The sequence below is a fragment of the Salvelinus alpinus genome, chromosome 6, assembly GCF_045679555.1.
Source record: "Salvelinus alpinus chromosome 6, SLU_Salpinus.1, whole genome shotgun sequence".
NCBI classification, from domain to species: domain Eukaryota; kingdom Metazoa; phylum Chordata; class Actinopteri; order Salmoniformes; family Salmonidae; genus Salvelinus; species Salvelinus alpinus.
In genome coordinates, this window is record NC_092091.1 from 85,192,094 (window position 1) to 85,219,072 (window position 26,979).

Below are 26,979 nucleotides of genomic sequence, written 5' to 3' on the forward strand. Positions count from 1 at the left end.
ATGTCAAGCCCTGTATGTTTCTTTCAAAAGTCTCATGGAATGTAGGTCTACGTTGAACACCACACATTGGCTGCTACTGTAGGCTGAATGATAGAACAGCTGTTTCCATGTTAAAATGTTATGGGATGTATTTTCTCCATTGTATTTGATGGTAGGTCACTCTGGTAGATCCACATTATGATCAAATAGCCACAGTAGCCTACTTGTCCACTGTTAACTGTAACTTAAAGGGGGTACAGCCTCTGTGTTCACAGTAAACACACCCTGGAAGTTGTACAGAATTTTCACAACATTAAAGTTTGAGCTCAGCAGACCTGAAATCTGCTCAGTGACGGAGAAAGTTAGAGGAACATTGGTGATGGTGTCATGCATCTGACTGTTGTATATTCAGTGTGTCAATGATTGATTGTATCTGTCTCTATGTAAATGAATGAGAGTATATTTTATGTATTTTATATTGGTCTCATGTTAGATCAGGAGTGGGGGGTGTAAATGCTAGATGTCTGTGACCTGAGTCAAGCTCTACAGGCCTGATGCTATATGTCAGGAAGAGAGTGAGAACAGGACAGCAACACAATTAGACCCAACCAAATCACGAGAAAACAAAAATATAATTACTTGACACATTGGAAAGAATTAACAAAAAAACAAAGCAAACTAGAATGCTATTTGGCCCTAAACAGAGAGTACACAGTGGCAGAATAGCTGACCACTGTGACTGACCCAAACTTAAAGAAAGCTTTGACTATGTACAGACTCAGTGAGCACAGCCAGCAAGATGTGTGACCTGTTGCCACAAGAAAAGGGCAACCAGTGAAGAACAAACACCATTGTAAATATAACCCATATTTGTTATTTATTTTCCCTTTTGTACTTTAAAACCACTTGCACATCGTTACAACACTGTATATATACATAATATGACATTTGAAATGTCTTTATTCTTTGGGAACTTCTGTGAGTGTAATGTTTACTGTTCATTTTTATTGTTTAGTTCACTTTTGTATATTAACTAGTTAACTTGCTTTGGCAATGGTAACATATGTTTCCCATGCCAATAAAGCCCCTTGAATTGAATTGAGAATGAGAGAGAGGAGCAGAGAGAGAGGAGGGGGTGTGGAGGGCGAGAGAAAAGGGGAGGAGAGGGAGGGAGGTTTGAAGGAGATAAGATCAGAGAGAGAGAGAGGGGGGGATAAGGGGAGGAGAGGGGGGGAGGTTTGAAGGAGATAAGGCTGACAGACTAACATGCAGTCAACTGAATATCTTTTCATTACAGACTTCTTACCAGTGATGTCATCATAACCAGTAGTGATGTCATCATAACCAGTAACCTTTTCCACTCTTCCACTATTGGCTCAGCTCAGCTTGACCTCTGACCTATCGAACTGAACGATTGAGAAAACAAAAACAGACAAAAGCAAATATATTAAATTATATATAACCTCCTCTGCAGAGAGATGTTCATCTTTCCACATTGTGACTTTTGTGGTGAGGTCTTGTTGAGAAATGTCACACCATTTCTCAGTGCTCAATGTCTCAACACTGTTTCTCAAGAGAACCACAACCATTTGTCCTGTTCGTCTCTCACAGCTTAGTTCAGTCTACTGCTAAATAACAGGATATGGAGAAACAGCATTTGGCTGTGAGTCCAGAACCATGAGTCAGTCATGTAGACAAAGGGGAAGTGTTCTAGCAGAGGGAGCAAGTCTCATCAGTACATCATGTGACTTTAGTTAAATACAGAGATACACTAGATAAACATTATTACAGACTAATTAAATACAGAGATACACTGGATAAACATTATTACAGACTAATTAAATACATAAATACACTAGATAAACATTATTACAGACTAATTAAATACATAAATACACTAGATAAACATTATTACAGACTAATTAAATACATAAATACACTAGATAAACATTATTACAGACTAATTAAATACATAAATACACTAGATAAACATTATTACAGACTAATTAAATACATAAATACACTAGATAAACATTATTACAGACTAATTAAATACATAGATACACTAGATAAACATTATTACAGACTAATTAAATACATAAATACACTAGATAAACATTATTACAGACTAATTAAATACATAGATACACTAGATAAACATTATAACAGACTAATTAAATACATAGATACACTAGATAAACATTTACAGACTTTAATTAAATGTATAGATACACTGGATAAACATTTACAGACTTTAGTTACATAGATAAACTGGATAAACATAACAGCAGTTTTACCACCATAGACCCAAGTCAGTAAATACATATCTTTACTTATTAGGTGGAGGCACTGCACTACATCAAATCACACTTTATTGGTCACATACACCTGGTTAGCAGATGTTAATGGTCACATACACCTGGTTAGCAGATGTTAATGGTCACATACACCTGGTTAGCAGATGTTAATGGTCACATACACCTGGTTAGCAGATGTTAATGGTCACATACACCTGGTTAGCAGATGTTAATGGTCACATACACATGGTTAGCAGATGTTATTGGTCACATACACCTGGTTAGCAGATGTTAATGGTCACATACACCTGGTTAGCAGATGTTAATGGTCACATACACCTGGTTAGCAGATGTTAATGGTCACATACACCTGGTTACCAGATGTTAATGGTCACATACACCTGGTTAGTAGATGTTAATGGTCACATACACCTGGTTAGCAGATGTTAATGGTCACATACACCTGGTTAGCAGATGTTAATGGTCACATACACCTGGTTAGCAGATGTTAATGCGAGTGTAGCGAAATGCTTGTGCTTCTAGTTCAGACAGAGCAGTAATATCTGACAAGTAATCTAACAATTTCACAGCAACTACCTAACACACAAATGTAGAGATGTAATAAGAATATGTTCATATAAATATATAGATGAGCCGTGGCCGTGCTGCATAGGCAAGATGCAATAGATGGTATAAAATACAGTATCTACATATGAGATGAGTAATGTAGGGTATGTAAACATTATTAAAGTGGTATTATTTAAACTGACTAATAATACCTTTTATTAAAAGTGGCCAGTGATTTGAGCCTGTATGTTGGCAGCAGCCTCTCTATGTTAGTGATCGCTGTTTAACAGTCTGATGGCCTTGAGATAGAAGTTGTTTTTCAGTCTCTCGGTCCCAGCTTGGATGCACCTGTACTGACCTCGCCATCTGAATGATAGTGGGTTGAACAGGCAGTGGCCTGAGTGGTTGTTGTACTTGATGATCTTTTTGGCCTTCCTGTGACATCGGGTGCTGTAGGTGTCCTGGAGGGCAGGTAGTTTTCCCCCGATGATGGGTTGTGCAGACCGCAATACCCTCTGGTGAGCCTTACTGTTGAGGGTGGTGCAGTTGCCGTACCAGGCGGTGATACAGCCCGACAGGATGCTCTTGATTGTGCACCTGTAAAAGTTTGTGAGGGTTTTAGGTGACAAGCCAAATTTCTTCAGTCTCCTGAGGTTGAAGAGGCGCTGTTGCGCCTTCTTCACCATGCTGTCTGTGTGGGTGGACCATTTCAGTTTGTCCGTGATGTGTTCGCCGAGGAACTTTCTCCGCTACTGTCCCATCGATGTGGATAGTGGGGTGCTCTCTGCTGTTTCCTGAAGTCCACGATCATCTCTTTTGTTTTGTTGACGTTGAGTGTGAGGTTGTTTTCCTGACACCACACTCCAAGGGCCCTCACCTCCTCTCTGTAGGCTGTCTCGTCGTTGTTTGTAATCAAGCCCACTACTGTTGTACCGTCTGCAAACTTGATGATCGAGTTGGAGGCGTGCATGGCCACGCAGTCATGAGTGAACAGGGAGTACAGGAGGGGGCTGAGCACGCACCCTTGTGGAGCCCCAGTGTTGAGGATCAGCGAAGTGGAGATATTGTTTCCTACCTTCACCACCTGGGGGCGGCCCGTCAGAAAGTCCAGGACCCAATTGCACAGGGCGGGGTTGAGACCCAGGGCCTTAAGCTTAATGATGAGCTTGGAGGGTACTATGGTGTTGAATGCTGAGCTGTAGTCAATGAACAGCATTCTTACATAGGTATTCGGCTTGTCCAGATGGGATAGGGCAGTGTGATGGCGATTGCATCGTCTGTGTACCTGTTGGGGCGATATGCAAACTGAAGTGGGTCTAGGGTGGCAGGTAAGGTGGAGGTGATATGATCCTTGACTAATCTCTCAAAGCACTTCATGATGACAGAAGTAATTTAGTTCCGTTACCTTAGCTTTCTTGCGAACAGGAACAATGGTGGCCATCTTGAAGCATGTGGGGACAGCAGACTGGGATAGGGCAGTGTGCAGTGTGATGGCGATTGCATCGTCTGTGTACCTGTTGGGGCGATATGCAAACTGAAGTGGGTTTAGGGTGGCAGGTAAGATGGAGGTGATATGATCCTTGACTAATCTCTCAAAGCACTTCATGATGACAGAAGTAATTTAGTTCCGTTACCTTAGCTTTCTTGCGAACAGGAACAATGGTGGCCATCTTGAAGCATGTGGGGACAGCAGACTGGGATAGGGATTGATTGAATATGTCCGTAAACTCCCCAGCCAGCTGGTCTGTGCATGCTCTGAGGACGCGGCTAGGGATGCCGTCTGGGCCGGCAGCCTTGTGAGGGTTAACACGTTTAAATGTCTTACTCACGTCGGCCAAGGAGAAGGAGAGGGGGGGCCCGCAGTCCTTGGTAGCGAGCCGTGTCGGTGGCATTGTATATCCTCAAAGCGGGCAAAGAAGGTGTTTAGCTTGTCTGGGATCAAGACGTCGGTGTCGCAATGCAGGTGCTTCTACATCTGCATTGCTTGCTGTTTGGGGTTTTAGGCTGGGTTTCTGTACAGCACTTCGAGATATTAGCTGATGTACGAAGGGCTATATAAAATAAACTTGATTGATTGATTGATTTTGCTTGCTTGAGGTAGAGTATCATGATAAGCTGTAGACCACACTATTTACCAAGAGAGTTTACATATATATTTTTCGCAGCTGAGGATTCTTTTGCTAAACGACCCTAAACAGTGTCCCATGCATTGTCAGTGGGGTTTGTAAACCAACCCGGATGTAATATAATTCTGGCCACATGTTAACACAGTGGCGCTTCTCCATGCAGGAGGGTCGTACACTCTGTCAACAGGAATGAAAAGCTAAAGTTATCTAGTTAGTCACAGAAATGTACGTTCAGCCTGCTCATTATTTCAGTCCGAGTTGACATATCTTACGAAATCAGCATGGTTTAACATAGTTCCTTTCGTTTTTGACCTCGACATTGTTGCTGGATGGATACTTTCATAGCTAACATGCTGGCGCTGCTAGCTAGCTAATGCTAACGGCGCTAGCTAACCTCATATCTGGATGCCTCGCTCTAGTTCCCGAGAGCAGCATACTAGTCAACTTTGCTTGCAAACTTTATAATCATCTGTAAAATTGTAATTCAGAATTATATTGCATATGCTCAGTCACACCAACAGATGTACACACAGACATGTTGTTGACTTGTATACTTACTGTCACTTTGTATGTCTCTCTTTCAGATCTGCCTGACAGCCTCACCCAGAAGACACTGGGCCTATCCAGACTGACCAAGCAGAGATGGGTGGCTGACAGCCTCACCCAGAAGACACTGGTCCTATCCAGACTGACCAAGCAGAGATGGGTGGCTGACAGCCTCACCCAGAAGACACTGGGCCTATCCAGACTGACCAAGCAGAGATGGGTGGCTGACAAGGAAAATAAAACACAACACACATTATCCACAATGCAAATACGTTGTAATTACTTGTTTATTTAATGTTTTGCTGCATTTTATTTGAGGATTGGAGAAATCTACTCCTTCATATCCATTCTCAATATCTACATAATTACTCTCCATATCTATCAAAGGGTGATTGATAATATTGTAAAAGACGATGGCTTAATGTTTACAGTTTGAGGAAATGATGTGTGCTTTTTATCTGAGTTGAAAACATGCCTCCCTCACACACTCTCTCTCCCACACACACACACAATGAACATCACACACATTAGACCCAGTGTAAATAAATTGTAATAACTGGTTTATTTTACGCTCCATTTTATTTGAGGAAAACATCTGCAATAAAGTACATTGACAGTTAAAGCAATGTCTTTGGTTTATTGGATATTTCTCTGAATACAATTTGTGACCAGAAGGAAGTCGGCAGACCTGCAACCCTTGGACTGTGTAGGTTTTGTCATCTGGAGCTGAAACATACAGAGATGGGGAGGAAGAGTGCAGTTTGCACATTGACTCTGTACCGGTACCCCCTGTATATAGCCTCCACATTGACTCTGTACCAGTACCCCTGTATATAGCCTCCACATTGACTCTGTACCGGTACCCCCCTGTATATAGCCTCCACATTGACTCTGTACCGGTACCCCTGTATATAGCCTCCACATTGACTCTGTACCGGTACCCCTGTATATAGCCTCCACATTGACTCTGTACCGGTACCCCCCTGTATATAGCCTCCACATTGACTCTGTACCGGTACCCCTGTATATAGCCTCCACATTGACTCTGTACCAGTACCCCCTGTATATAGCCTCCACATTGACTCTGTACCAGTACCCCCTGTATATAGCCTCCACATTGACTCTGTACCAATACCCCCTGTATATAGCCTCCACATTGACTCTGTACCGGTACCCCCTGTATATAGCCTCCACACTGACTCAGTACCAGTACCCCCTGTATATAGCCTCCACATTGACTCTGTACCAATACCCCCTGTATATATCCTCCACATTGACTCTGTACCAGTACCCCCTGTATATAGCCTCCACATTGACTCTGTACCAGTACCCCCTGTATATAGCCTCCACATTGACTCTGTACCAATACCCCCTGTATATATCCTCCACATTGACTCTGTACCAGTACCCCCTCTATATAGCCTCCACATTGACTCTGTACCAATACCCCCTGTATATATCCTCCACATTGACTCTGTACCAGTACCCCTGTATATAGCCTCCACATTGACTCTGTACCGGTACCCCTGTATATAGCCTCCACATTGACTCTGTACCGGTACCCCCTGTATATATCCCCCACATTGAATCTGTACCGGTACCCCCTGTATATATCCTCCACATTGACCCTGTACCGGTACCCCCTGTAAATATCCCCCACATTGACTCTGTACCGGTACCCCTGTATATAGCCTCCACATTGACTCTGTACTAATACCCCCTGTATATAGCCTCCACATTGACTCTGTACCAGTACCCCTGTATATAGCCTCCACATTGACTCTGTACCGGTACCCCCTGTATATATCCTCCACATTGACTCTGTACTAATACCCCCTGTATATAGCCTCCACATTGACTCTGTACCAGTACCCCTGTATATAGCCTCCACATTGACTCTGTACCGGTACCCCCTGTATATATCCTCCACATTGACTCTGTACCGGTACCCCCTGTATATAGCCTCCACATTGACTCTGTACCAGTACCCCATGTATATAGCCTCCACATTGACTCTGTACCAATACCCCCTGTATATAGCCTCCACATTGACTCTGTACCGGTACCCCCTGTATATAGCCTCCACATTGACTCTGTACCGGTACCCCCTGTATATAGCCTCCACATTGACTCTGTACCGGTACCCCTGTATATAGCCTCCACATTGACTCTGTACCGGTACCCCCTGTATATAGCCTCCACATTGACTCTGTACCAGTACCCCTGTATATAGCCTCCACATTGACTCTGTACCGGTACCCCTGTATATAGCCTCCACATTGACTCTGTACCGGTACCCCTGTATATAGCCTCCACATTGACTCTGTACCGGTACCCCTGTATATAGCCTCCACATTGACTCTGTACCAGTACCCCTGTATATAGCCTCCACATTGACTCTGTACCGGTACCCCTGTATATAGCCTCCACATTGACTCTGTACCGGTACCCCTGTATATAGCCTCCACATTGACTCTGTACCGGTACCCCTGTATAAAGCCTCGCTAATGTTATTTTACTGCTGCTCTATAATTAGTTTTCAAATGTTTACTTAACACTTTTTTTCTTTATTCTTAAAACATTGTTGGTTAAGGGCTTGTAAATAAGCATTTCACTGTAAGGTCCCCCCATGTCTAAATTGTATTCATGACCCCCACCCCCATGTCTGATGTGTATTCATGACCCCCCCATGTCTAATGTGTATTCATGACCCCCCCATGTCTAATGTGTATTCATGACCCCCCCATGTCTAATGTGTATTCATGACCCCCCCCCCCCCCCCCCAAATGTCTAATGTGTATTCATGACCCCCCATGTCTAATTTGTATTCATGACCCCCCCCCCATGTCTTTTACTTGTCTTCTCACTTCTCCTCTCCATCTCCTCTTCTCCCCCTCTCCCCTTCCCCCCATCTCCTCTTCTCCCCCCTGTCCTCTTCATCTTTTCATTACTGACATCTCACCAGTGATGTCATCATAACCAGTAACCTGTTCCTCTCTTGTCCCAGCCCAGCCTGACCCTGACATATAGCATCAGGCCTGTTGAGTTGACTTGGGTAACAGACCTCTAGCTTCTACACCACATCCCCCCTTCTCCTGCTCTAACATGAGACCTCATCAGTACTCATTTTGGGTGATGGTACTGTTTATATTTAGGTGCTGGAACATTAAGCCAATATTCTATAAGAGGTGAACTCAAGCAGTAGAAAGTTAGAGGTGATATTACAGGACACACTACAGTTGAAGTCAGAAGTTTACATACACCTTAGCCAAATACATTTAAACTCAGTTTTTCACAATTCCTGACATATAACCACTTTATTTTAAGAATGTGAAATGTCAGAATAATAGGAGTGATTTGATTTCAGCTTTTATTTATTTCATCACATTCCCAGTGGGTCAGAAGTTTACATACATTCAATTAGTATTTGGTAGCATTGCCTTTAAATTGTTTAACTTGGGTCAAACGTTTCAGGTAGCCTTCCACAAGCTTCCTACAGTAAGTTGGGTGAATTTTGGCCCATTCCTCCTGACAGAGCTGGTGTAACTGAGTCAGGTTTGTAGGCCTCCTTGCTCGCACACATTTTTTCACTTCTGTCCACAAATTATCTATAGGATTGAAGTCAGAGCTTTGTGATGGCCACTCCAATACCTTGACTTTGTTGTCCTTAAGCCATTTTGCCACAACTTTGGAAGCATGCTTGGGGTCATTGTCCACTTGGAAGACCCATTTGCGACCAAGCTTTAACTTCCTGACTAATGTCTTGAGATGTTGCTTCAATATATCACCATAATTTTCCATCCTCATGATGCCATCTATTTTGTGAAGTGCAATAGTCCCTCCTGCAGCAAAGCACCCCCACAACATGATGCTGCCACCCCCGTGCTTCATGGTTGGGATGGTGTTCTTCAGATTGCAAGCCGCCCCCTTTTTCCTCCAAACATCACGATGGTCATTATGGCCAAACAGTTCTATTTTTGTTTCATCAGACCAGAGGACATTTCTCCAAAAAGTACGATCTTTGTCCCCATGGATGAACCAGACTTGTGGAGGTCTACAATTTATTTTCTGAGGACTTGGCTGATTTCTTTTGATTTTCCCGTGATGTCAAGCAAAGAGGCACTGAGTTTGAAGGTATGCCTTGAAATACATCCACAGGTACACCTCCAATTGACTCAAATGATGTCAATTAGCCTATCAGAAGCTTCTAAAGCCATGACATAATTTTCTGGAATTTTCCAAGCTGTTTAAAGGCGCAGCCAACTTAGTGGATGTAAACTTCTTACCCACTGGAATTGTGATACAGTGAATTATAAGTGAAATAATCTGTAAACAATTGTTGGAAAAATTACCTGTGTCATGCACAAAGTAGATGTCCTAACCGACTTGCCAAAACTATAGTTTGTTAACAAGAAATTTGTGGAGTGGTTGAAAAAGTTGTTTTAATGATTTCAACCTAAGTGTATGTAAACTTCCAACTTCAACTGTATGTGAAACTTTGCTGCTCTGTCAGCAGTGTCCTGTGGGGTTTTTCAGAACAGATCAGTTTGCTTTATTTAGCTGAGTTCAACCACTGATCTAAAAGAAGTTTTCACACCATTGAAATAAGGAAGTAATGAGAGACAAGTCATATAGCCTCGCAGTATTTTACATTCTTCAGTCCTCTCTACATGACAGTAGACTGTATATGTCAGTGGAGCCCCAGTTAGAGACAGATATGATACCTGCAATGATATTCATGATCTTATTCTGGAGCACAGGTAGGATGCTGTTATACTCATATACACTTGTGACAGTTACTGAGATATGTTTTGATATTGTAAGATATATTATAATTTGCAGGGCTAGTAAAAGAACATGCAACTGGAAGCAGACAGTAAAAATGTGTCTCAAAGCAGGACAATGATGTGATCACCTGTAAATGTACTTTACTGTAGCCTAACTGTCCATCTGGGGACAGGCACTAATGTCAGTTAAGTTGTGATGGTGTCATGCATCTGACTGTTGTATATTCAGTGTGTCAATGATTGATTGTATCTGTCTCTATGTAAATGAAAGAGTATATTTTATGTATTATATTTAATATTGGTCTTATGTTAGAGCAGGAGAAGGGAGGAGTGTCGACGCCAGAGTTCTGTAACCTGAGTCAAGCTCAACAGGCCTGATGCTACATGTCAGGAAGAGAGAGAGGAAAGAGGGGGTGGGGAGGGCAGAGGAGAGGAGGGGAGGGGAGGAGACAGATTACAGCTGAGGGAAGTAGGAGGGGGGAGGGCAGAGGAGAGAGAGAGGAGGGGAGGAGACAGAGTATAGCTGAGGGAAGGAGGGGGTGGGGAGGGCAGAGGAGAGGAGAGAGGAGAGGAGACAGAGTATAGCTGAGGGAAGGAGGGGGTGGGGAGGGCAGAGGAGAGAGAGAGGAGGGGAGGAGACAGAGTATAGCTGAGGGAAGGAGGGGGTGGGGAGGGCAGAGGAGAGAGAGAGAGGAGGGGAGAAGACAGAGTATAGCTGAGGGAAGGAGGCGGTGGGGAGGGCAGAGGAGAGAGAGAGAGGAGGGGAGGAGACAGAGTATAGCTGAGGGAAGTAGGGGGTGGGGAGGGCAGAGGAAAGGAGGGGAGGAGACAGAATATAGCTGAGGGAAGTAGGCATGATCAGGGTGCTGCAGCGCCCCCACAAAAATAAAAAAAATACAAATATGTAATTTATATTTTTTTGTAAACTTCCGGGAACATTTTGTTCACCCTAGTAGTCCAGTACTGTATCAGCGGTTTGATATAGCCTTCTGTAGGGAGCCAAAAATAAACTTCTTGCTTATAGGGGAGGCAGGTAGCCTAGTGGTTAAAGCGTTGGGACAGTAACTGAAAGGTTGCTAGATCGAATCCCTGAGCTGACAAGGTAAAAATCTGTTGTTCTGCCCATGAATAAGGTAGTTAACCCACTGTTCCTAGTCTGTCAATGTAAATATGAATTTGTTCTTAACTGACTTGCCTAGTTAAATAAAGCAATAGGTCTACATCATCATCCTCTGTCTGCATCCTAATCCCTACCTGTAGTCTACCTCCCTCTGGTATAATGCATTTCCACCTCTCACTCCATCAGTGTTGCTCTGTCTGCATCCTAATCCCTACCTGTAGTCTACCTACCTCTGGTATAATGCATTTCCACCTCTCACTCCATCAGTGTTGCTTGTCCATCTTCCTGAATTAAAAGATGAACAGATCAATATTGCTGCATAACTTCATAAAATATTGCTAAGTTATTTATCTATAGTGTGGATGTAGGGCTGTTTTTAGTATATAATGAGCACCCAGATGCTGCGTAGGCAACACAATAATATCAGACAGACAAACTGGCCCTGCTGCCTCCGTGTTGACTACTATGTTGCAATATGAATATTCTCAGAGTTGTCTTGTTGATACTAAATGTTTCCGTTTCTCCGAGCCGCCTCGTTCATTTATACAATGTTTCAATATTATCAGTGCCACCTTGTTGATGCAATGCTTCAGTATTCACAGAATGTTTCCTTTCCCTGGTGAATAATGCAGACAGGCAAATACAAAATGAGCTGGGTGCAGACATCATAAGGAACATCTCTGAATGCAGAGCAACAATTTTGTTGGGAAGCACATGAGACAATGACACTGTCATAGTACACAATAGGAACCGCTCCACAAGGGTGACTTCATATACATTATAGCAGGGGGTCGACGACGTTTTTCATGAGGGCCAATTTACAATTGATCCTACAATTTCTAAAGATCTGCGTGACTGTAATTATTTCCATATAAGCATTTTATGATACTCAACTGTGCCCCAAAAAAATGTAACTGCCCACAACCTGAATATTTTTAGCTGGCTACTGGACAGAAACGTTGTTCATTCAACCACAGGCCACGGAGCCCCACTATGCATTGCCTTCCTGTATGGAGGCGCTGTCCAATCCGCGGTGCAGCCTTAAGGTAAAGGTTAAATATTGTATTGTTTTTGTTCATTTCTGAGTGATGTTCTATCGATTCCCTGCGTCATTTCCTGTTTTCATGTGTATCTGAGTTATTTGCCTTCAAGCAGGCAGAAATATGTCCGGTATGACGTAGCACCGTGATAAAGTCTCACTAAACTGGAAGTTAATAGGAATATGACTTTAAGATCGCGAAAACGTTATTCATACATGTCAGCTTTCAATACTGGACGATATAACTCGGGAGGTCTTCTCTCGAATGAGCCATTGATCATATTTATGTGATGTTCCTGCCTTGAGAAACAGGTAATTTAACGGCGGGTCTAACACGTTTCTCCTATTTGTCTGCTTCTTTAGTCCAGGATGCATTGCGTGGTGCCTTTGCCAGAGATATTATAGAAAGGAGAGAGGAATCCAATTGAATGGAACACTGTATAACGCCCTTCCCAGCAGACTGTTGACCAATCACGTTCAGGTTATCATGCTACGTCACAAGGTTGTTAAGATAATCGTCACGCAATCCCTTCTCATAGTCAGTATACTTTATGTCGAGAAACTGCCTATTTTCTTCGAAAGTACGTAATGCCACGATTCCAAAGCTATACAATACTACAGATAGCAAGTTAATTACCTCACATCTCGGAAAAGATTAGTAATGTTGTACTTCTTGTTGACTAAATTCGTGTTAATGTTAGGTTTTTGAGCTAGCGCTCAGACTCCCATTCACTCCGTGAAGGAGAGCGGTCCCTGTCCCAGAATGCACCGCGTGGGCCAATGACGTAGCATCGTCGACGTTTCCCATCTCCTCAAAAGTATATCTGCCGTTGTGATTTAAACTCCACTCTGTGAGACACATCGATCTGCAGGTTGAACATGGTGAGATTGGAGACTCCTAAATTGATAGTGCAGTTTGTTTAGGTGAGATCATTGCATTGTGGATTTTGTTCTCGATTTGAGCTGCAACAGATTTCCTCAATGATTTTCCATATTTCTACCAACCTTATTATAACGCAGAAAGGAAAGATCTGTTAACACAAATGATTGTTCTCAAACATTAGTGTTATTTAACACAGTAAATTAAAAAGAATGAGTGGTTGCGGGTGGATTTTTCCTTTAATGTGTAGATTTTCCTTTTGTATTTCATAATTTTCTTCATTCTTTACTTGAGTCTGTTTGTCGTTATGCGTCCTTGTCGATTGAAGGCCTAAGTAATTCCTTTGATGTCTACCTTTTTATATTTTTACAATACATGTGTAGGATTTATCTGTTATAGTTTACATTCCCAGTCAGTTGTTTTATGCTCTGGTGTCTTTCACATTGATGTGGATATTTGAAGTCAGCCGTTGAAGCTTGTAAACTCAGCAAAAAAAAGAGGTCCCTTTTTCAGGACCCTGTCTTTCAATGATCATTCGTAAAAATCCAAATAACTTCACAGATCTTTATTGTAAAGGGTTTAAACACTACTTGATGTGTCTATGGGACAGAGGAGGAGGGGAGGGGAGATGGAGAGAGAGGGAGATGTCAACAGAGATGGGGCTGACAGACTAACATGCAGTCAACTCAATATCTTTTCATAACTGACTTCTCACCAGTGATGTCATCACAACCAGTAACCTTTTCCACTCTTCCACTCTTGGTCCGGCTCAGCTTGACCCTGACCTTTGAATTTCATTATTTAAAAAACAGACGAAAGCAAATGTATTAAATTAGATCCCCCCCATATGTTTCAATCAGACCACCATAGTCCCTGTGTCCAAGAACACCAAGGTAACCTGCCTAAATGACTACCGACCCGTAGTACTCACGTCTGTAGCCATGAAGTGCTTTGAAAGGCTGGTCATGGCTCACATCAACACCATTATCCCAGAAACCCTAGACCCACTCCAATTTCCATACCGCCCCAACAGATCCACAGATGATGCAATCTCTATTGCACTCAACACTGCCCCTTCCCTTCTGGACAAAAGGAACACCTTTGTGAGAATGCTATTCATTGATTACAGCTCAGTGTTCAACCCCATAGTGCCCTCAAAGCTCATCACTAAGCTAAGGACCCTGGGACTAAACACCTCCCTCTGCAACTGGATCCTGGACTTCCTGACGGGCCACCCCCAGGTGGTAAGGGTACTTAGCAACACATCCGCCACGCTGATCCTCAACACAGGGGCCCCTCAGGGGTGCGTGCTAAGTCCCCTCCTGTACTCCCTGTTTACTCATGACTGCATGGCCAGGCACAACTCCAACACTGTCGGTATCGACGGGTTGCAACACTGCCTGGTATGGCAACTGCTCGGCCTCTGACCGCAAGGCACTACAGAGGGTGGTGTGTTCGGCCCAGTACATCACCGGGGCCAAGCTTCCTGCCATCCAGGACCTCTATACCAGGCGGTGTAAGAGGAAGGCCATAAAAATTGTCAGACTCCAACCACCGTAGTCATAGATTGTTCTCTCTGCAAGCGGTACCAGAGTGCCAAGTCTAGGTCCAAAAGGCTTCTAAAAAGCTTCTACCCCCAAGCCATAAGACTCCTGAATATCTAGTAAAATGGCTACCCAGACTTTTTGCTTTGCCCCCCCCCCCCCCCCCCCCCACACGCTGCTGCTACTCTCTGTTATTATCTGTGCATAGTCACTTTAATAACTCCACCTACATCAAATCAAAGGTTATTTGTCACGTGCACCGAATACGACAGGTGTACCTTACAGTGAAATGCTTACTTACAGGCCCTTAACCAACAGTGCAATATTAGGTAAAAAATTGGATATTAGGTGAACAATAGATATGTAAAGAAATACAAACAACAGTTAAAAGATTGAAAATAACAGTAGTGAGGCTATATACAGTAGGGAGGGTATATACAGTAGCGAGGCTATAACAGTAGTGAGGCTATATACAGTAGAGAGGTTATATACAGTAGTGAGGCTATATACAGTAGCGAGGCTATAACAGTAGTGAGCCTATATACAGTAGGGAGGCTATATACAGTAGCGAGGCTATAACAGTAGTGAGGCTATATACAGTAGAGAGGTTATATACAGTAGCGAGGCTATATACAGTAGCGAGGCTATATACAGTAGCAAGGCTATAACAGTAGTGAGGCTATATAGAGTAGAGAGGTTATATACAGTAGCGAGGCTATATACAGTAGCGAGGCTATATACAGTAGTGAGGCTATATACAGTAGTGAGACTATATACAGTAGTGAGGCTATATACAGTAGTGAGGCTATAACAGTAGTAAGGCTTTATACAGTAGCGAGGCTATAACATTAGCGAGGCTATAACAGTAGTGAGGCTATAACAGTAGCGAGGCTATAACAGTAGCGAGGCTATATACAGTAGCGAGGCTATAACAATAGTAAGGCTATATACAGTAGCGAGGCTATAACATTAGCGAGGCTATAACAGTAGTGAGGCTATAACAGTAGCGAGGCTATAACAGTAGCGAGGCTATATACAGTAGTGAGGCTATAACAGTAGTGAGGCTATATACAGTAGCGAGGCTATATACAATAGAGAGGCTATATACAGTAGCGAGACTATATACAGTAGCGAGGCTATAACAGTAGTGAGGCTATAACAGTAGTGAGGCTATAGCAGTAGCTAGGCTATAACAGTAGTGAGGCTATAACAGTAGTGAGGCTATATACAGTAGCGAGGCTATATACAGTAGCGAGACTTTACCGTAGTGAGGCTATATACAGTAGTGAGGCTATATACAGTAGCGAGGTTATATACAGAACCGAGGCTATATACAGTATTGAGGCTATATACACTAGCGAGGCTATATACACTAGCGAGGCTATAACAGTAGCGAGGCTATAACAGTAGTGAGGCTATAACAGTAGTGAGGCTATAACAGTAGTGAGGCTATATACAGTAGTGGAGCTTTACCGTAGTGAGGCTATATACAGTAGTGAGGCTATAACAGAAGTGAGGCTATAACAGTAGTGAGGCTGTAACAGTAGTGAGGCTATAACAGTAGTGAGGCTATATACAGTAGTGGAGCTTTACCGTAGTGAGGCTATATACACTAGTGAGGCTATATACAGTAGCGAGGCTATATACACTAGCGAGGCTATAACAGTAGCGAGGCTATAACAGTAGTGAGGCTATATACAGTAGCGAGGCTATAACAGTAGTGAGGCTATATACAGTAGTGAGGCTTTACCGTAGCGAGGCTATATACAGTAGCGAGGCTATATACAGTAGCGAGGTTATATACAGTAGCGAGGCTATAACAGTAGTGAGGCTATATACAGTAGTGAGGCTATATACAGTAGCGAGGTTATATATAGTAGTGGGGCTTTACCGTAACGAGGCTATATACACTAGTGAGGCTATATACAGTAGCGAGGCTATATACAGTAGCGAGGCTATATACAGTAGCGAGGCTATATACAGTAGCGAGGCTATAAAAGTAGAGAGGCTATATACAGTAGTGAGGCTATATACAGTACAGGGGCTATATACAGTAGAGAGGCTATATACAGTAGAGAGGCTATATACAGTAGAGAGGCTATATACAGTAGAGAGGCTATAACAGTAGTGAGGCTATAACAGTAGTGAGGCTATATACAGTAGTGAGGTTATATACAGCAGCGAGGCTATAACAGTAGTGAGGCTATAACAGTAGCGATGATATATACAGTAGCGAGGCTATATACAGTAGTGAGGCTATATACAGTAGTGAGGCTATATACAGTAGCGAGGCTATAACAGTAGCGAGGCTATAACAGTAGTGAGACTATATACAGTAGCGAGGCTATAACAGTAGAGAGGCTATAACAGTAGTGAGACTATATACAGTAGCGAGGCTATATACAGTAGTGAGGCTATATACAGTAGCGAGGCTATAACAGTAGTGAGACTATATACAGTAGCGAGGCTATATACAGTAGTGAGGCTATATACAGTAGCGAGGCTATAACAGTAGTGAGACTATATACAGTAGCGAGGCTATATACAGTAGCGAGGCTATAACAGTAGCGAGGCTATAACAGTAGTGAGACTATATACAGTAGCGAGGCTATATACAGTAGTGAGGCTATATACAGTAGCGAGGCTATAACAGTAGCGAGGCTATATACAGTAGAGAGGCTATATACAGTAGAGAGGCTATATACAGTAGCGAGTCTATAACAGTAGTGAGGCTATAACAGTAGTGAGGCTATAACAGTAGCTAGGCTATAACAGTAGTGAGCCTATAACAGTAGTGAGGCTATATACAGAAGCGAGGCTATATACAGTAGTGAGACTTTACAGTAGTGAGGCTATATACAGTAGTGAGGCTATATACAGTAGCGAGGTTATATACAGTAGCGAGGCTATAACAGTAGTGAGGCTATAACAGTAGCGAGGCTATAACAGTAGCGAGGCTATATACAGTAGCGAGGCTATAACAATAGTAAGGCTATATACAGTAGCGAGGCTATAACATTAGCGAGGCTATAACAGTAGTGAGGCTATAACAGTAGCGAGGCTATAACAGTAGCGAGGCTATATACAGTAGTGAGGCTATAACAGTAGTGAGGCTATATACAGTAGCGAGGCTATATACAATAGAGAGGCTATATACAGTAGCGAGACTATATACAGTAGCGAGGCTATAACAGTAGTGAGGCTATAACAGTAGTGAGGCTATAGCAGTAGCTAGGCTATAACAGTAGTGAGGCTATAACAGTAGTGAGGCTATATACAGTAGCGAGGCTATATACAGTAGCGAGACTTTACCGTAGTGAGGCTATATACACTAGCGAGGCTATATACACTAGCGAGGCTATAACAGTAGCGAGGCTATAACAGTAGCGAGGCTATATACAGTAGCGAGGCTATAACAGTAGTGAGGCTATATACAGTAGTGAGGCTTTACCGTAGCGAGGCTATATACAGTAGCGAGGCTATATACAGTAGCGAAGTTATATACAGTAGCGAGGCTATAACAGTAGCGAGGCTATATACAGTAGTGAGGCTATATACAGTAGCGAGGTTATATACAGTAGTGGAGCTTTACCATAGTGAGGCTATATACAGTAGTGAGGCTATAACAGAAGTGAGGCTATAACAGTAGTGAGGCTGTAACAGTAGTGAGGCTATAACAGTAGTGAGGCTATATACAGTAGTGGAGCTTTACCGTAGTGAGGCTATATACACTAGTGAGGCTATATACAGTAGCGAGGCTATATACAGTAGCGAGGCTATAACAGTGGCGAGGCTATAACTGTAGTGAGGCTATATACAGTAGCGAGGCTATAACAGTAGTGAGGCTATATACAGTAGTGAGGCTTTACCGTAGCGAGGCTATATACAGTAGCGAGGCTATATACAGTAGCGAGGTTATATACAGTAGCGAGGCTATAACAGTAGTGAGGCTATATACAGTAGTGAGGCTATATACAGTAGCGAGGTTATATATAGTAGTGGGGCTTTACCGTAACGAGGCTATATACACTAGTGAGGCTATATACAGTAGCGAGGCTATATACAGTAGCGAGGCTATATACAGTAGCGAGGCTATATACAGTAGCGAGGCTATAAAAGTAGAGAGGCTATATACAGTAGAGAGGCTATATACAGTAGTGAGGCTATATACAGTACAGGGGCTATATACAGTAGAGAGGCTATATACAGTAGAGGCTATATACAGTAGAGAGGCTATAACAGTAGTGAGGCTATAACAGTAGTGAGGCTATATACAGTAGTGAGGTTATATACAGCAGCGAGGCTATAACAGTAGTGAGGCTATAACAGTAGCGATGATATATACAGTAGCGAGGCTATATACAGTAGTGAGGCTATATACAGTAGTGAGGCTATATACAGTAGCGAGGCTATAACAGTAGCGAGGCTATAACAGTAGTGAGACTATATACAGTAGCGAGGCTATAACAGTAGAGAGGCTATAACAGTAGTGAGACTATATACAGTAGCGAGGCTATATACAGTAGTGAGGCTATATACAGTAGCGAGGCTATAACAGTAGTGAGACTATATACAGTAGCGAGGCTATATACAGTAGTGAGGCTATATACAGTAGCGAGGCTATAACAGTAGTGAGACTATATACAGTAGCGAGGCTATATACAGTAGCGAGGCTATAACAGTAGCGAGGCTATAACAGTAGTGAGACTATATACAGTAGCGAGGCTATAGACAGTAGTGAGGCTATATACAGTAGCGAGGCTATAACAGTAGCGAGGCTATATACAGTAGAGAGGCTATATACAGTAGAGAGGCTATATACAGTAGCGAGTCTATAACAGTAGTGAGGCTATAACAGTAGTGAGGCTATAACAGTAGCTAGGCTATAACAGTATTGAGCCTATAACAGTAGTGAGGCTATATACAGAAGCGAGGCTATATACAGTAGTGAGACTTTACAGTAGTGAGGCTATATACAGTAGTGAGGCTATATACAGTAGCGAGGTTATATACAGTAGCGAGGCTATATACAGTAGTGAGGCTATATACACTAGCGAGGCTATAACAGTAGTGAGGCTATATACAGAAGCGAGGCTATATACAGTAGTGAGACTTTACAGTAGTGAGGCTATATACAGTAGTGAGGCTATATACAGTAGCGAGGTTATATACAGTAGTGAGGCTATAACAGTAGTGAGGCTATATACAGTAGCGAGACTATATACAGTAGTGAGGCTATAACAGAAGTGAGGCTATAACAGTAGTGAGGCTGTATACAGTAGCGAGGCTATAACAGTAGTGAGGCTATATACAGTAGTGAGGCTTTACCGTAGCGAGGCTATATACAGTATTGAGGCTATATACAGTAGTGAGGCTATATACAGTAGCGAGGCTATATACAGTAGCGAGGTTATATACAGTAGCGAGGTTATATACAGTAGCGAGGCTATATACAGTAGTGAGGCTATAACAGTAGTGAGGCTATATACAGTAGTGAGGCTATACCGTAGCGAGGCTAAATACAGTATTGAGGCTATATACAGTAGTGAGGCTATATACAGTAGCGAGGGTATATACAGTAGTGAGGCTATATACAGTAGCGAGGCTATATACAGTAGTGGGGCTTTACCGTAGCGAGGCTATATACAGTAGTGAGGTTATAAACAGTAGCAAGGCTATATACAGTAGCGAGGCTATAACAGTAGAGAGGCTATATACAGTAGAGGGGCTATATACAGTAGAGAGGCTATATACAGTAGAGAGGCTATATACAGTAGAGAGGCTATAACAGTAGTGAGGCTATATACAGTAGAGGGGCTATATACAGCAGCGATGCCATAACAGTAGTGAGGTTATATACAGTAGCGAGGCTATATACAGTAGTGAGGCTATATACAGTAGCGAGGCTATAACAGTAGCGAGGCTATAACAGTAGCGAGGCTATATACAGTAGCGAGGCTATAACAGTAGTGAGGCTATATACAGTAGTGAGGCTTTACCGTAGCGAGGCTATATACAGTAGCGAGGCTATATACAGTAGCGAAGTTATATACAGTAGCGAGGCTATAACAGTAGCGAGGCTATATACAGTAGTGAGGCTATATACAGTAGCGAGGTTATATACAGTAGTGGAGCTTTACCATAGTGAGGCTATATACAGTAGTGAGGCTATAACAGAAGTGAGGCTATAACAGTAGTGAGGCTGTAACAGTAGTGAGGCTATAACAGTAGTGAGGCTATATACAGTAGTGGAGCTTTACCGTAGTGAGGCTATATACACTAGTGAGGCTATATACAGTAGCGAGGCTATATACAGTAGCGAGGCTATAACAGTGGCGAGGCTATAACTGTAGTGAGGCTATATACAGTAGCGAGGCTATAACAGTAGTGAGGCTATATACAGTAGTGAGGCTTTACCGTAGCGAGGCTATATACAGTAGCGAGGCTATATACAGTAGCGAGGTTATATACAGTAGCGAGGCTATAACAGTAGTGAGGCTATATACAGTAGTGAGGCTATATACAGTAGCGAGGTTATATATAGTAGTGGGGCTTTACCGTAACGAGGCTATATACACTAGTGAGGCTATATACAGTAGCGAGGCTATATACAGTAGCGAGGCTATATACAGTAGCGAGGCTATATACAGTAGCGAGGCTATATACAGTAGCGAGGCTATAAAAGTAGAGAGGCTATATACAGTAGTGAGGCTATATACAGTACAGGGGCTATATACAGTAGAGAGGCTATATACAGTAGAGAGGCTATATACAGTAGAGGCTATATACAGTAGAGAGGCTATAACAGTAGTGAGGCTATAACAGTAGTGAGGCTATATACAGTAGTGAGGTTATATACAGCAGCGAGGCTATAACAGTAGTGAGGCTATAACAGTAGCGATGATATATACAGTAGCGAGGCTATATACAGTAGTGAGGCTATATACAGTAGTGAGGCTATATACAGTAGCGAGGCTATAACAGTAGCGAGGCTATAACAGTAGTGAGACTATATACAGTAGCGAGGCTATAACAGTAGAGAGGCTATAACAGTAGTGAGACTATATACAGTAGCGAGGCTATATACAGTAGTGAGGCTATATACAGTAGCGAGGCTATAACAGTAGTGAGACTATATACAGTAGCGAGGCTATATACAGTAGTGAGGCTATATACAGTAGCGAGGCTATAACAGTAGTGAGACTATATACAGTAGCGAGGCTATATACAGTAGCGAGGCTATAACAGTAGCGAGGCTATAACAGTAGTGAGACTATATACAGTAGCGAGGCTATAGACAGTAGTGAGGCTATATACAGTAGCGAGGCTATAACAGTAGCGAGGCTATATACAGTAGAGAGGCTATATACAGTAGAGAGGCTATATACAGTAGCGAGTCTATAACAGTAGTGAGGCTATAACAGTAGTGAGGCTATAACAGTAGCTAGGCTATAACAGTATTGAGCCTATAACAGTAGTGAGGCTATATACAGAAGCGAGGCTATATACAGTAGTGAGACTTTACAGTAGTGAGGCTATATACAGTAGTGAGGCTATATACAGTAGCGAGGTTATATACAGTAGCGAGGCTATATACAGTAGTGAGGCTATATACACTAGCGAGGCTATAACAGTAGTGAGGCTATATACAGAAGCGAGGCTATATACAGTAGTGAGACTTTACAGTAGTGAGGCTATATACAGTAGTGAGGCTATATACAGTAGCGAGGTTATATACAGTAGTGAGGCTATAACAGTAGTGAGGCTATATACAGTAGCGAGGCTATATACAGTAGTGAGGCTATAACAGAAGTGAGGCTATAACAGTAGTGAGGCTGTATACAGTAGCGAGGCTATAACAGTAGTGAGGCTATATACAGTAGTGAGGCTTTACCGTAGCGAGGCTATATACAGTATTGAGGCTATATACAGTAGTGAGGCTATATACAGTAGCGAGGCTATATACAGTAGCGAGGTTATATACAGTAGCGAGGTTATATACAGTAGCGAGGCTATATACAGTAGTGAGGCTATAACAGTAGTGAGGCTATATACAGTAGTGAGGCTATACCGTAGCGAGGCTAAATACAGTATTGAGGCTATATACAGTAGTGAGGCTATATACAGTAGCGAGGGTATATACAGTAGTGAGGCTCTATACAGTAGCGAGGCTATATACAGTAGTGGGGCTTTACCGTAGCGAGGCTATATACAGTAGTGAGGTTATAAACAGTAGCAAGGCTATATACAGTAGCGAGGCTATAACAGTAGAGAGGCTATATACAGTAGAGGGGCTATATACAGTAGAGAGGCTATATACAGTATAGAGGCTATATACAGTAGAGAGGCTATAACAGTAGTGAGGCTATATACAGTAGAGGGGCTATATACAGCAGCGATGCTATAACAGTAGTGAGGTTATATACAGTAGCGAGGCTATATACAGTAGTGAGGCTATATACAGTAGCGAGGCTATAACAGTAGCGAGGCTATAACAGTAGTGAGACTATATACAGTAGCGAGGCTATAACAGTAGAGAGGCTATAACAGTAGCGAGGCTATAACAGTAGTGAGGCTATATACAGTAGCGACGCTATAACAGTAGTGAGGCTATAACAGTAGCGAGGCTATAACAGTAGTGAGGCTATAACAGTAGCGGGGCTATAACAGTAGTGAGGCTATATACAGTAGAGAGGCTATAACAGTAGCGAGGCTATAACAGTAGCGAGGCTATATACAGTAGCGAGGCTATATACAGTAGCGAGACTATATACAGTAGAGGCTATATACAGTGGCGAGGCTATAACAGTAGTGAGGTTATAACAGTAGCGAGGCTATAACAGTAGCGAGGCTATATACAGTAGCGAGGCTATAACAGTAGTAAGGCTATATACAGTAGCGAGGCTATAACATTAGCGAGGCTATAACAGTAGTGAGGCTATAACAGTAGCGAGGCTATAACAGTAGCGAGGCTATATACAGTAGTGAGGCTATAACAGTAGTGAGGCTATATACAGTAGCGAGGCTATATACAGTAGCGAGGCTATAACAGTAGTGAGGCTATAACAGTAGCGAGGCTATAACAGTAGCGAGGCTATAACAGTAGCGAGGCTATATACAGTAGCGAGGCTATAACAGTAGTAAGGCTTTATACAGTAGCGAGGCTATAACATTAGCGAGGCTATAACAGTAGTGAGGCTATAACAGTAGCGAGGCTATAACAGTAGCGAGGCTATATACAGTAGCGAGGCTATAACAATAGTAAGGCTATATACAGTAGCGAGGCTATAACATTAGCGAGGCTATAACAGTAAAGAGGCTATATACAGTAGTTAGGCTATATACAGTAGTGAGGCTATATACAGTAGCGAGGCTATATACAGTAGCGAGATTATAACAGTAGCGAGGCTTTAACAGTAGTGAGGCTATATAGAGTAGCGAGGCTATAACAGTAGCGAGGCTATAACAGTAGCGAGGCTATAACAGTAGCGAGGCTATAACAGTAGCGAGGCTATAACAGTAGTGAGACTATATACAGTAGCGAGGCTATAGACAGTAGTGAGGCTATATACAGTAGCGAGGCTATAACAGTAGCGAGGCTATATACAGTAGAGAGGCTATATACAGTAGAGAGGCTATATACAGTAGCGAGTCTATAACAGTAGTGAGGCTATAACAGTAGTGAGGCTATAACAGTAGCTAGGCTATAACAGTATTGAGCCTATAACAGTAGTGAGGCTATATACAGAAGCGAGGCTATATACAGTAGTGAGACTTTACAGTAGTGAAGCTATATACAGTAGTGAGGCTATATACAGTAGCGAGGTTATATACAGTAGCGAGGCTATATACAGTAGTGAGGCTATATACACTAGCGAGGCTATAACAGTAGTGAGGCTATATACAGAAGCGAGGCTATATACAGTAGTGAGACTTTACAGTAGTGAGGCTATATACAGTAGTGAGGCTATATACAGTAGCGAGGTTATATACAGTAGTGAGGCTATAACAGTAGTGAGGCTATATACAGTAGCGAGGCTATATACAGTAGCGAGGCTATAACAGTAGCGAGGCTATAACAGTAGTGAGACTATATACAGTAGCGAGGCTATAACAGTAGAGAGGCTATAACAGTAGTGAGACTATATACAGTAGCGAGGCTATATACAGTAGTGAGGCTATATACAGTAGCGAGGCTATAACAGTAGTGAGACTATATACAGTAGCGAGGCTATATACAGTAGTGAGGCTATATACAGTAGCGAGGCTATAACAGTAGTGAGACTATATACAGTAGCGAGGCTATATACAGTAGCGAGGCTATAACAGTAGCGAGGCTATAACAGTAGTGAGACTATATACAGTAGCGAGGCTATAGACAGTAGTGAGGCTATATACAGTAGCGAGGCTATAACAGTAGCGAGGCTATATACAGTAGAGAGGCTATATACAGTAGAGAGGCTATATACAGTAGCGAGTCTATAACAGTAGTGAGGCTATAACAGTAGTGAGGCTATAACAGTAGCTAGGCTATAACAGTATTGAGCCTATAACAGTAGTGAGGCTATATACAGAAGCGAGGCTATATACAGTAGTGAGACTTTACAGTAGTGAGGCTATATACAGTAGTGAGGCTATATACAGTAGCGAGGTTATATACAGTAGCGAGGCTATATACAGTAGTGAGGCTATATACACTAGCGAGGCTATAACAGTAGTGAGGCTATATACAGAAGCGAGGCTATATACAGTAGTGAGACTTTACAGTAGTGAGGCTATATACAGTAGTGAGGCTATATACAGTAGCGAGGTTATATACAGTAGTGAGGCTATAACAGTAGTGAGGCTATATACAGTAGCGAGGCTATATACAGTAGTGAGGCTATAACAGAAGTGAGGCTATAACAGTAGTGAGGCTGTATACAGTAGCGAGGCTATAACAGTAGTGAGGCTATATACAGTAGTGAGGCTTTACCGTAGCGAGGCTATATACAGTATTGAGGCTATATACAGTAGTGAGGCTATATACAGTAGCGAGGCTATATACAGTAGCGAGGTTATATACAGTAGCGAGGTTATATACAGTAGCGAGGCTATATACAGTAGTGAGGCTATAACAGTAGTGAGGCTATATACAGAAGCGAGGCTATATACAGTAGTGAGACTTTACAGTAGTGAAGCTATATACAGTAGTGAGGCTATATACAGTAGCGAGGTTATATACAGTAGCGAGGCTATATACAGTAGTGAGGCTATATACACTAGCGAGGCTATAACAGTAGTGAGGCTATATACAGAAGCGAGGCTATATACAGTAGTGAGACTTTACAGTAGTGAGGCTATATACAGTAGTGAGGCTATATACAGTAGCGAGGTTATATACAGTAGTGAGGCTATAACAGTAGTGAGGCTATATACAGTAGCGAGGCTATATACAGTAGCGAGGCTATAACAGTAGCGAGGCTATAACAGTAGTGAGACTATATACAGTAGCGAGGCTATAACAGTAGAGAGGCTATAACAGTAGTGAGACTATATACAGTAGCGAGGCTATATACAGTAGTGAGGCTATATACAGTAGCGAGGCTATAACAGTAGTGAGACTATATACAGTAGCGAGGCTATATACAGTAGTGAGGCTATATACAGTAGCGAGGCTATAACAGTAGTGAGACTATATACAGTAGCGAGGCTATATACAGTAGCGAGGCTATAACAGTAGCGAGGCTATAACAGTAGTGAGACTATATACAGTAGCGAGGCTATAGACAGTAGTGAGGCTATATACAGTAGCGAGGCTATAACAGTAGCGAGGCTATATACAGTAGAGAGGCTATATACAGTAGAGAGGCTATATACAGTAGCGAGTCTATAACAGTAGTGAGGCTATAACAGTAGTGAGGCTATAACAGTAGCTAGGCTATAACAGTATTGAGCCTATAACAGTAGTGAGGCTATATACAGAAGCGAGGCTATATACAGTAGTGAGACTTTACAGTAGTGAGGCTATATACAGTAGTGAGGCTATATACAGTAGCGAGGTTATATACAGTAGCGAGGCTATATACAGTAGTGAGGCTATATACACTAGCGA

The 26,979-nt window shown here is 42.5% G+C and overlaps 1 protein-coding gene and 1 long non-coding RNA gene across 2 annotated transcripts in view; both read left to right on the forward strand.

Moving 5' to 3' along the window:
* LOC139577770 (uncharacterized) overlaps nt 1-6,137 on the forward strand; it is a 7,602-nt gene extending 1,465 nt beyond the window's left edge. Inside the window, exon 2 of the long non-coding RNA XR_011675404.1 lies at nt 5,554-6,137. This is a non-coding gene — a long non-coding RNA (uncharacterized lncRNA). The remainder of the gene's footprint in view (nt 1-5,553) is intronic.
* The window catches only part of LOC139579781 (scavenger receptor cysteine-rich type 1 protein M130-like), a 524,366-nt gene that overhangs the window by 35,585 nt on the left and 461,802 nt on the right, over nt 1-26,979 (forward strand). The gene's annotated exons all lie outside the window — the stretch shown is intronic.